Here is a 12,882-nt window from a genome sequence, read left to right on the forward strand (position 1 = left end):
CCAGGGTGGCTCAGTCAGTTAAGCTTCCAACTCTTGGTTTAGGCTCAAGTCATGATCTCGTGGTTTGTGAGTTTGAGCCCCACATCCGGCTCCACGTGGACAAGCTCAGAGCCTGCTTGGGATTCTTTACCTCTCTCTCTCTCTCTCTCTCTCAAAATAAATAAACACAAAAAATATTTTTTAAACTAAAGAAATAAAATAGAAAAACAGATATGAAAATACAAGCCTAATTTTTCTTATTAGGTTTAGAAAATTATATTTGCAAAATGTCTCTACCAAACTGCTCTGGCTGTCTCTAAATGTTATTCTCAGTTGCTATGTGCATCCCATCGTGGAGTGTAACAAACAGTTCTTGGATCCAGGCCGACTCTGAGAAGCACTGGAACAGAGGCTGCACTCTGGATGTCCAGCAACTGAATTCAGCTCACATTTGTGTTTTTGGTTGACCTAAATAGGTTCTGTTTGTTTGTTTTTTAATTGGATTGAAAATCCAGAGGTTTCACATAAAAGGCAGCTTCTCCTGAAGAGTGGAAAGCTTCCGGCAACACAAGCGTGTCAGCCACCCTTTTAGTCCTGCGTGGCCTGGGGTAGAGTCACTCATTTCAGCCTCCTACTTTGCTCCAAAAGGCTTTTGGATTGTTGTACCCCCTTTCCAGGTGTCCTGTATTTTGCTAGCCTTCTCACAGGAGAAGACCACCCTGAAAGGTCAAAGGACCCCGACCAGGGGAGTATGGTGTTAGCGTGGAGTTGCTGCGAATCCTCTGGTACCCCAAACATTCTAGATTATGATGGACAGTATGCTTCAGATCAGTATAGGTTAGTCTTGAGATGCCTGCCAATGTCGTTTTGATGAATGTTAAAGTTTATTTAATAACTCACAAGTGTTACTGTTAAGTGTTACTACTAGTTTTTGTTACTTTTTCTTGGTGAATAGATATAGAAAGTAAAAATACTACTGCCTCTTTTTCTATGTTCAGGAGGGGATTCTCCCTCATGAAAAGGTTAGGGGCCTGCTGAGCTATACGGGTTCTCATCTTTAGACTCTTGTATATGTACCCCCAAAAGAATGTCGTAATATGATGTATCCTCAGCTCTTTTTGAAAATGACAGCTACAGTTTTGCATTCTAAGTTGGAGTGTTGGCAAAGGATAATACCCACTGTACTGCAAAAATTGACATTTTAGAATAAAGCCGTTACATCACTTTTTAAAATGTATCCAATGGGATCCAAATACCACAGCAATCAGATACCTATCATCATTCACTTAAAAAATACATGAACAAGCTCTTTTTTAATGGTGATGGGTTTTACGTGATTTTTTTCTCTTGGAATTTATATGGCCAGCCTTACAGAACCAACAAAATAAATATAAGTTTTAATTAAAGAATTCTGTGTGATTACATGGCTTTAAGCGTTAATTTTATTGACCATATATCATAATGAGGTGAATGTGCCTTTTTTTTCTAACTAGCTCCTGTATCCATGGATGACTACTGCTGCCTATTGCTAGAATGAACATTCATTCTATTTCTCGTTTTCTGTTCCCACACTTGCGTGCACATAAGAAATGTTATCACGTAAACAGGTAGATAGAAATGGAAGTAGTTTTTTTTTTTTAATTTTTTTTAACGTTTATTTATTATTGAGAGACAGAGAGAGACAGAGCATGAGCATGGGAGGGGCAGAGAGAGGAGGAGACACAGAATTGAAGCAGGCTCCAGGCTCTGAGCTGTCAGCACAGAGCCTGACACGGGGCTCAAACTCACTAGCTGTGCGATCATGACCTGAGCCGAAGTGGGACTGAGCCACCCAGGCGCCCCAGAAGTAGTTTTAGAATAGCAACATCCTTTCTAGATTCATTTTCCATTCTTTCATTCTTCACCTCCTGAATCATTTGCCAAAGATCTCATGGCTTGCCCCAAATCAGCTGTGTTTACATCCTACTTCCATCTTGTGGGGAGCAAAGAAGTCACTCATTGTAGACAGAATGTTTGTGTCCCCCGAAATTCACATGTTGAAACCTAATCCTCCTGTGAATATATGAGGAGGTGGGGCCTCTAGGAAGTAATTAGGTCATGAAAGAGGAGCCCTCAGGAATGGGAGTAGTGCCCTTAGAAAAGCCACTGCAGACAGCTCCCTTCCCCCTTCTGCCATGTGAAGCCAGTGTGAGAAGATGGCCATGTATGAACCAAAGTGTGTTCTCACCGGACATTCAGTCTGCCAGGGCCTTGGGCTTGGACTTCCAGCCTCTAAGACTGTAAGAAATACATAACTGTTTTTTATAAGCTGTCCAGTCTATAGTATTCTGTGATAGCAGTGTGAACTAAGATGCGTGACAAGCAAAGGTATTTATTTCAAGTCATTAACAGTATTTGCTTCCTCTATACCTACTCTGAGACTTAATTCTTCCTTTGCTCTGCAGGTGTTCATGCCCCAGGGCAGTGTACCACAGTAAGACTGGCAAAAGGTGAAAGGTATGTATTTCTTTTCTTTTTTTTCTGGGTAGTTGAGATTTTACTTATTTATTATCATTTCTATTCTATTTATTTTATTCTTGTCTATAGTCTTTCTATTTTATTTATTCTATTGCTTATCTATATTGTTTAAATTTTATTTAAAAATTGTTTTTAATGTTTTTATTCATTAATTTTTTTGAGACACACACACACACAAAGTGTGAGTGGGGGAAGGGGAGAGAGAGAGAGAGGGAGACACAGAATCTGAAGCAGACTCCAGGCTCTGAGCTGTCAGCACAGAGCCTGATGCGGGGCTCGAACTCACGAGCTGTGAGATCATGACTGAGCCAAAGTTGGGCACTTAACCGACTGAGCCACCCAGGCACCCCAATATTGTCTAAATTTTAAAATTAGATGTAATTGACATATAACATTTTAGTTTCAGGTATACAACATAATGATTTGATATTTGTATACATTGTAAAATGATCACCTCAATAATCTAGTTAACGTCTAATACCACACATGGTAACAATATATTTTTCTTATGATAAGATCTTTTAAGATTTATTCTTAGCAACTTTCAGGTATAAAATACAGTGTTATTGACTATAATCACCGTGCTGTACATTACATCCCAGGATTGATTTATTTTATAACTGGAACTTTGTACCTTTTGACCCCCTTCACCCATTTTGCCCACCTTCCCCATGCCCCATCCCTGCCTCTGACAACTACCAATCTGCTCTCTCTTTATATGAGCTCAGTTTTGTTTTTGTGTTTGTGGATTCCACATATAAGTGAGATCATATGGTATTTGTCTTTCTCTGACTTCTTTCACTTAGCATATGCCCTGAAGGTCCATCCATGTCAAATGACAAGATTTCCTTCTTTTTTATGACTGAGTGGTATTTGGTATGCTTTTCTTTAGTAAAGGAGGAGACAGGAGATTGAGAGATCACCTTGACAGCAAGCTCTTTTCCAGATAGATAATACTCATAGATGCTGAGGAAGTTAGTTCTCTTAACACTATCCTTTTTTGTGTGCTCCTTGGAAAGTCTTCACATACCCACAAAACTGTGTGTGTACTCCAGCTTGAATATAGCTGCCCTGGAAAAAGTTGGGCCTGGGTTCTTACACTTAAAAGGGAAATACCAAGAGGTAAGTGCTGCCAGTGATTACACTAACAACATATTCATAATGTTTGCATTGTAAGCCCAGTTATACCTGTGGCCTGTTCTGTGGGAGCTCCCTGTCAGGGCTCCATGAAAGAAATTACGAAGGGGATCTTTGCTGAGAGTGCTGTGAAGGCTGCTGGTGGTTCATAGACTTGCACTGACAACGTGGGCTTTTCACACAGTCATAACTTAGTTCAGCAAGCCATTAGTTTCGTTCCTCCTTTTTCACTGGGATTCTAGAGGGAATGTGCTCTCCTCCATTCCTCCTTCGCTACCAAACTCTTAGGCTGATGTAAAGAACAGTTCCTATTCCTTCCTAGGTGTGCTGAGCCGTCCTTCAACCCCCCACCCCCTTCCCCATGCTCCATCGCACAAGCCATCTTTTCAGTTGGCTGTTGTTTTGAAGAAGGTAGCTCAAAGTAAGCCAAGAATTTTTAGAGGAGGTAGCTCATAATATTCAGAGTCCTCTTTTGTTCTCTACCTCCTTTTGCTTATCCTTCCTAGTTTTGAGGCTTTAAGAGAATTTCATGTATGAGCTAAAGTTGCCTCTGGAGGGTAAGTCAGTCTTCACTGCTCCTGGCCTTTTAATGTAATCTCACCAATGAGAATTTTGAGGGCCTCAAGAAGTCAGGTCCACTCTTGGAATACCGTAGGGATTTGGGTCCACTGTAGAGTACACCTGAGAAATACAGTCTCGGCCACTTGAAATGCTTGAAATATTTTTAAACCAAATTTAATTTCTACAGGTATACCGGAACAGTTTTGATCTGGAATCATATGGGATTTCTTTCTAGGTGTATTTCTTTCTGCACCAGAAGGCTTAAATTGCCTCAAAATTAGGGGAAAGGAAAGAGAAAGGTGAAAAAAATTTGAAAATAAAATATTTGTTGAAATTTCTGAGCACCCAGCATATGCCAGGCATTTTGCACACATCTCACGAAATCCCCCCAACATCCATGTGAGGTAAGTATCATTACCCCATTTTGTAGCTGAAGAAAGTCTCAGAAAGTGTGGAAGCCAAACACTTGTGCCATCTTTGCTTCGTGTTTGCCTGATTGCAATATTTATTACTCAAGCACATGAGGAATTTCCCAACATAGAAGGAAGAGCAGAAGTTGGGCATAACTCCACTTTATAAAATAGTGACTTTGTAATTACCTGTGAATAAGTTTTTCTAGGGCAATGTCAAGGTATCTCAAATAGGGGTCCATCTAGGTCCTAAAAGAGACTTCTTTAGATTTCTAGTGGCACTGCAACAGAGATTGAAGACTAAATAAAATCTCTTAAACCGTTTTGTTTAATATTTTCTAAACAATATAAGCTTATATGTCTTCCAAAGTAGTTAATTAGATACCTCATTTTTGAAACATGATTGATTTTCATAGTTACATCAACAATAGGATGAAAAGAATAAATCTGGACTACTTGGATCAGAACAGTGATAAATAAGAGAAAAACTCTTAAAAATATCAAATACTTTGTTTACACTGGCACTACAGTCCTTCAGAGTAGCCAAACTATATAGAACGTGACGTTAGTCAACAGAATGGTAAACCCAGGAGAGAGAATGAGTTCGAGCAGAACGATGAGCCTGGTTTTGGACAAGTTGAGCTTGAGGAGTTTCTGGCACAGGCAAATGGTGATTCCCATTGGGCCTGTGGTTCTGAGACAGGAGGTGAGCTGGATTGTGCTAGTCATTCACATATAGATGGTGATTGAATCCACTGGGGAGGAGGAGATCACTGGGAGAGTATGTACAAAGGAAGAGAAAAGAGAGCCAGAAAACAAACCTGGGGATCATAGTAAACTAATACCTGGAAAGCCAGCAAATGAGATTGAGAAGTAGCCAGGGAAGAGTGAAAACCAGATTTTTTTTCCCCCCAAGGAAGTTAAGGGTAGTGGGAGATTCAACAGTGTCAAAAGCAGCTGAGAGATCCTGGAAATAAAGACCATTGAATTTGACCTAAGGAGATCACTAGCTATCTTGGCAAGAAGAGCAGCAGGTGTGAAACTGCAGTGGATGAGAAGGGAGTAGGTGGTCAGGCTGAGGAGGCAGTGATCAGACACCACATTTTTTTTTTTTTTTTTTTTAGAGAGAGAGAGAATGAGAGAGGGAGGGAGAGAGAGAGGGATGGGGTTGAGAGAGAGAGAGAGAGAGAGAGAGAGAGAGAGAGAGAATCTTAAGTAGGCTCCACACTCAGCACAGAGAGCCTGGCAGGGGGCTCCATCCAAGGACCCTGGGATCATGACCTGAGCCAAATCAGGAGTCTGATACTCAACTGAATGAGCCACCCAGGTACCCCAGACAGGACTTTTTTTTTTCATGTTTATTTCTTTTTGAGAGACAGAGAGTGAGCAGAGGAGGGGCAGAGAGAGAATCCCAAGCAGCGGGGAACCCTACTCAGGGCTTGAACCCAGGAACTGGAATCGTGAAATCATGACCTGAGCCAAAATCGGATGCTTAACTGACTGAGCCTCCCAGATGCCCCACCCCCTTCCTGACTTGTGAGTAGACTTTGAGTTGTGAAGGGCAGTGGTTATAGGAGGGATTTATTTAATATTTTTAAAAGAGGGGGAATATATTGGCATGCTTACAATGCTGATGATGGCAAGAGGCCAGTAGAGAGAGACAGCTGGAAGATGTGAAGAGAGTGGGGACAAATAATAGATTGAGGTGGGAAAAAGTGTCTGAAAGGATGAGATCCAGAGGGCAAGGAAATTTATGACACAAGCTCTCTTTGTGATGAGCACCGGGTGTTGTATGTTAAGTGATGAATCACTGATGAATGAATGATGAATGATGTTAAGTGATGAATCAGTGGTACACCTGAAGCCACTATTGCACTGTTATGTTAACTACCTGGAATTTGAATAAAAACTTGGGGAAAAAAGAAAGTTTGTCCTCTTTCGTTCTGGTGAAATAATTGTGGAAACTACTACGTCTCTATCATTGCCCTCATAGATTGGTTTTCTAATTTACTCACTAGCTTTGGAGCTGTTGGAGGAAGGCACTCATATATTTAGTTCTGTATTTCTTATTTTTTTTAGTGTTTGTTTATTTTTGAGAGAGAGAGAGACAGGGAGAATGGTGTGAGGGCATGCAAGGGGGGAGGGTCAGAGAGAGAGGGGACAAAGGATATGAAGTAGGCTTTGTGCTGACACATGAAAGCCTGATGTAGGGCTCAAACTCCTGAATCGTGAGAGAGGGGCAGAGAGAGAGGGAGACGAAGAATCCGAAGCAGGCTCCAGGCTGTGAGCTGTCAGCACATAGCCTGACATGAGGCTCAAATTCCTGAGCCGTGAGATCATGACCTGAGCCACCCAGGTGCCCCTTTGCTCTGTATTTCTACTTCTTAACTCACTGTACTCAGTAGGCATTTTGTTTAGTAAGTGAAGTTTTGGTTCTGATTTATGCCATCCAAAAAATTTTTTTTTTCTTTTTTCTCCCCCTGCCTCCTTGGCAAAAAAGGATAGAGCATTAGCCTCTATCTATAAGAAGAATAAATCCTGGGGCACCTGGGTGGCTCAGCCAGTTAAGCATCCAATTCTTGATCTCAGCTCAGGTCATGATCTCACGGTTCATGAGTTCAAGCCCCACATAGAGCTCTGCATTGATGGCATGGAGCCTGCTTGAGATTCTATCTCTTCTTCTCTCTGCCCCTCACCTTCTTGTGCTCTGTCTCTCTCTCAAAATAAATAAATACATTTTAAAAATAAAAATAAAAAAAGACTAAATCCCAAGTCAAGAGATGGAGGGTGACGGACAGCAGTTCCTACCAAGTTTCAGGCCTGGCTGTCAATCTACCCAGATGCATTGCAGTCAAATTAATCGATCAGGAAACAACCCAGGTACATCATTAACTGCCTTCGCTTTCCAGGTCAGGTGTGCTGTTTGGCTGCATACAAACAAGACTTTAAATTTCTTATTTCCACAGAAAAATCCAAAGACTGACAGTTTATGTATTCAGAGTTCCCAAGTTACATGCACACAGCCCAGAACACAGTGTAGAGATATTACAAAATACTGGCTCATAAGAGCAGTAAGAAATATTTAGATGTGCTTCACAAAATTCTTTAAGTTGTTTGCCAAATGTCTTAACCATTGTAGAACAATTTTGTTATGTGCCTCCTCCCACAGAATGTGGATTAATTATCAATCTGCCACAGCAGGAATATAGGCAATGATACAAACTGTGTCTAAGTGAAAACTCTCCTGAGCCAAAGGACTGTTGGGGACTTTAACTGAATTCATGTATTAGGTTCCTTGGTCAGCACATGCTCCTGAAGACTATGTACAGGACTATGAAAGTTCATTATTGTTTATTTTTTATTTTTTAAGTTTATTTATTTATTTTGAGAGAGAGAGAGAGACAGAGAGAGAACAAGTGGAGGAGGGCCAGAGAGAGAGGGAGAGGGAAAGAGAGAGAGAATCTCAAGCAAGCTCTGCACTGACAGAGCAGAGCCTGATGCAGGGGCTTGAACTCACTAACCACGAGATTATTACCTGAGCCAAAACCAAGACCCGGATATTTCACCAATTCAGCCACCCAGGAGCCCCTCATTTTTGTTTAGTAAAAGAAACTTCCCTTGTTTAAAACTTGCTGGTTGAATGTTATCTGTAAATATTTGACAGAGTTAGAGAAAGACTGGCAAGGTGTTTTCATTCAAATTGGTTTTTACTGGTCAAAGTTTCATTTGAAGCCTATGAGAAATTTGCCAAATGATGAGAAAAAAAAATCAGGCTCCATCCCAACATAGAATTTGGAGGTATCCTGGGTGTCCCTATCTGTGGGCAGCTCTTCAGCTGGTAAGCGGGCCTGGTTGATCCTATTTTAAAATGCCTCTTGTATGGATCTCATTTTCTCCATTCCTTCTTGTTATCCCTTAGACCAAGTCTTCATATTTTACCTGCCAGTAACTGCCACCACCCTCTACTTCTGGTCTCTCTCAGTCTCCATCCAGTGTTCTGTAAATTGCCACTTCCTGTGGGGCATTTCTCTGTTTGAAAATCTGAGTGTCTTGATATTGCTCCCTGAATCAAATAGCGATTTTTATTTTGAATAAAAATTATTTATTAGCATAACAAAGATCATGTGTCTTGATCAAGGGTGACATAAAACATAGTGGGACTGGATCCCTTCTAGGACAATGTAAAGTGAGAAAGGCATTAAGGGATTGTAAAAAATAAAAAAAAATCTTTGTTGAAACCAGGGGCATCCAGGGCATGAAGCTGATATGACATGAGGGAATCTCTTTAAGAGAAAGAATAGAAACTGTATCATTACAAAATTAGATGTAGGCCTTGGAAGGTGTCAGTACCAGTGCGGGGCCTGGAGGCTTAAGCTTTAATAGCTTCGTAGTGAATGTGCTTCTGTGTCAAACAAATGCGGCCTAATAACTGAGCTTATTTGTTTTGAATTTTCATATTTGGTTCAGAGTAATACATTCACATGGTATTAACTCAAATAGTGCAGGAGAGTTTAGGATGAAAAGCTACATTCTCTGATCCCCAGTTCTATTCCTAGAGACAAACTGTTTCAACCTCATTTACCTTTCCTCTGGTATTTACCCTAAACAGTCTAATAATATATGCTTACACTTTTTTCTTTGATTCATCAAATTTATTTTTTTTTAAATTTATTTATTTTCAGAGAGAGAGAGAGAGGGAGAGAGAGAGAGAGGAGGGGCAGAGAAAGAGGGAGAGAGAGAATCTGGAGCAGGCTCTACACAGCCAACATGGTGCCTGATGCAGGGCTTGAACTCACGAACAAACCGTGAGATCATGACCTTAGCTGAAACCAAGAGTCAGATGCTTAACCAATCCAGGCGCCCTTGATTCATCGAATTAAAATACTCTCTATGGTTTCTTTGCAACGACAGATGAGAATTTCTTGCATTTTATACCACCTCCTCCCACTGTTTGGTAGTAACTATTACTGTTGTGAGTTCTAGTCTTTAGTACCTTAGACTAGTAACTAACTTTTGTTTTAGTCTTGTGTCATTTGGAAATCGTTCCGCAATCTAACTTCACTGTCACCCAGAGTGAACCTTTCCCTTGGCAGCTGGTTTCCTAGTAGTTTCCCTTGTACAATAGGGTCATCCTCCTGTTCCCTTCCAGCTCTGCCCCCTTTTGCGGATTTCAGCTCTTTCCATCCTTCAAAGCCCAGATCGATTCTTACCTCATCCTTATATCTCAGCTGTTCCAATAGGCTTCGGTATCTCTCTTTGAATGCTCTTCACTTGATTCCCAACACACAATTTAGCACTTAATTATAAAGCTTATTGTTTGTTTTTGAGCCCAGCTTCCTCCCCATCCCTGCAGCCAATCACTATATCTCTTGCAAGGTTGACTCTCAGTAACTGCTTATTGAGCCGAAACATTCTGTTCTCCAGTCGGCTCAGGTTTATGCATCTTACCTGTCTCACTAGATTAAAAACTTTATATATGTTTGCATTTTCCCACGGCATTAAACACGGAGTAGGCATTCAGTAATAAGCAGCTGAATAATTCTGATCTTTTTGCTTTACCCACACTATCCTGTAGCATTTTTGCTGCATTTACTGGAAGATAACAGAAGATAGTAGAAAAGGCCCTTTTTAGTGTCAACTTTGGGCTATACAGTATATATTTTTTCCTGCCTTCTCTGTGGGAGCATAATTCTTTCTCTCCATTCAATCCCTAGGCTCCAAGGATGTTGTTAATTGTGGCTTAAAAAAATACCCTTTAAGGCAGTTTTTGTGTGTAGAAAAGATTACTCAGGTTTTTTTTGTTTGTTTGTTTTAAAAATTAATAATGTTACAAATCCACAAATGTAGCTCTTCTTTAAACTTTTAAGTTCAGTTTAAAGATCTGATTTTTCTATTTATAAATTCAGCAATTTTAACAGTCACTTTTAAGGGGGCCTTTGAGTAATGCTCAGTCCCATTTACAAACTTAACTGAACAGCCTGGAACATTTTAAATTTCATTTATAATTTAAACATGCTTGATTTTCTTTTTATAGACTATGATTGTTTTAACTAACAAAACCCTTCCTATGTACTTAAGTAACGGTTGTAAATCTAACAAATCAAACCCATAGATATGGGAACACTAAAATCTCTTAAATCTTCCAACATTATAATATTTTTACAATCACAATTCTAAATCAATAACTCAATTACATATTTTAAATCAGAATTACAAGGCTTAACTATTACTTAAAGAGGCCAAACTCTTGTATGAATATTTGAAATTCTAAATATGCACATATTATTTAATGCAAAATCGTAAATGGTACTGGGTTGATTTGTTAAACATTTATCATTTAAATTTAAAATTTGGGCGGGCTTAAAATATGTTTATCCATTATGGGGAAAAAATGTATTACCTTGATGAATTTTGGGGGTTGCCTTGCCATTGATTTTGGGACTTGCCTCCTCAGCTTGTTGAAGGTGCTTACTGCCTGGAGATATTGGCCTGGGCATGCATAAATCCTCATCTAGGACTAAAATAGTCCAATGGAACCCCTTTTCATTGTTGTGGGGTAAATGGCCTCCATTTGGAGTAATCTCATAGCCAATATCCGCTGGATTCAACTAACAATTTTCCTAGCTTTGTTTCTATGGGAAGTCTGCTACTGATTTTCACAGATGCAATGTGCACTGTCTAGTTGTTCCAAGCTAAGGCAAAGGCTTACGTAGAACCTTGCTTGATTGGGTTTTTCATTTCTTGGGCTCTGAAAATATGTAAACGTCTTTGCAACTAACTCTAAAAATCTTTGGACTGGAGAGAATGATGCATTCTTTTAATATATTTCTTATCCAAAACATCCACAATTGCTATATATATTAAAATATTATCTAGTTGAATTAGGGACATGTCTCTTGGCTCTGATCGGCTTTGCAGTCACAATGTCTAAGAACCTTTCACTACCAGGTGTGAGCTGGGCACGGATTTATAAAATAAAGTCTAGAAGTGGGCATTTTGTACAAAGCAGGGATATTACTCTGCCTGACTCTTCCGTGCTGCAGGGTGAATGGAAAGCTAGTGATGGAGCAGTATGTGGCCCCAACTAAGCTGCTTACAACTATAAAAAGTCTATAAAAGGACACAGCTGTGCTTCTTCTGAAACTTTGTCTAGAGGTCAGGAAAGGGGCTTATATCCGGCAGGGTAATTTTCATAAAATGGAGTGCATGTCTACCTTGCTTATTCTCAGTGCCCAGGACAACAAACTGTAGGCTATGAATTAAAAAAAAAAAAAAATTGGAATGGATGGATAGGGGGATAGCTGGCTGGCTGGCTGGGATGGATGGCAGGTAGACAGGGTACACCAGGCAGGTCCTCTCCCATGCATGTCAAGGATATATATAGGAGACTGTTCATCCGGCTGCCATTTGGCATGGAACTAGATCCCGACAAACTGTACAGTTCGTGAGTAGAACAGAAAAAGCTGACAATTAGGAAAGAATTGAAATGGTTTTATAAAAATCCAAGATAATGCAACACAAAACAAAGTAAAAGCCCTAGGATCTCACTGTCCTGGGCAAGGAGGTCCTTAATGGTGCTCCTGATATGATGAATATGATGTATGACTTACATTAAAAAAAGTGATCCTGGGGGTGCCTGGGTGGCTCAGTCGGTTGAGCGGCCGACTTCGGCTCAGGTCATGATCTCACGGTCCGTGGGTTCGGGCCCCGCATTGGGCTCTGTGCTGACAGCTCAGAGCCTGGAGCCTGTTTCAGATTCTGTGTGTCCCTCTCTCTGACCCTCCTCCGTTCATGCTCTCTCTCTGTCTCAAAAATAAATAAATGTTAAAAAAAAAAAATTAAAAAAAAAAGTGATCCTGGTTTTCTTCAGTGCTTATTATCATTGAAACAGCAGGTGTTCATTGTGGTTTTGCTCCTTAGATTCTCCTTAAGTGCCATACCAAGTCATGTTGTAGGTAGCTTAACTGGCTGCAGAGAGTCTGTCTAACATAGCAGATGGATTCCTGTCTTCTTATTGTATTTCTTGCTGTATATTTATGGGGTAAAACAGTTGATGAATGAAGATTAACTTATAAAATAAAATCCTTGCTATCCACAGGCAAAGAAGTACATTAATTTTGTGGGGTGTTGTGGAAAGAGGAAACATAGGAATTACCTGCTAGGGTGTATATTGGGACACAGATTAAAGAGCATTTCTTAGAAGAATATAGGATTTCAGGAGCTGCTAAAGGATGAAGTATGAGACCTTAATCAGAAAGAAGATGACACTTTAGTTATC

At 40.1% G+C, this 12,882-nt stretch overlaps 1 long non-coding RNA gene across 6 annotated transcripts in view; it reads left to right on the plus strand.

Moving 5' to 3' along the window:
* The window catches only part of LOC147577308 (uncharacterized), a 433,319-nt gene that overhangs the window by 111,589 nt on the left and 308,848 nt on the right, over positions 1-12,882 (plus strand). For all 6 annotated transcript variants that reach the window (XR_015240136.1, XR_015240135.1, XR_015240134.1 and 3 more), the window contains one exon: positions 2,424-2,475. This is a non-coding gene — a long non-coding RNA (uncharacterized LOC147577308). The remainder of the gene's footprint in view (positions 1-2,423; positions 2,476-12,882) is intronic.

The sequence above is a fragment of the Puma concolor genome, chromosome C2, assembly GCF_028749965.1.
Source record: "Puma concolor isolate L17-30 chromosome C2, mPumCon1.1.hap2, whole genome shotgun sequence".
In the NCBI taxonomy this organism is placed as follows: domain Eukaryota; kingdom Metazoa; phylum Chordata; class Mammalia; order Carnivora; family Felidae; genus Puma; species Puma concolor.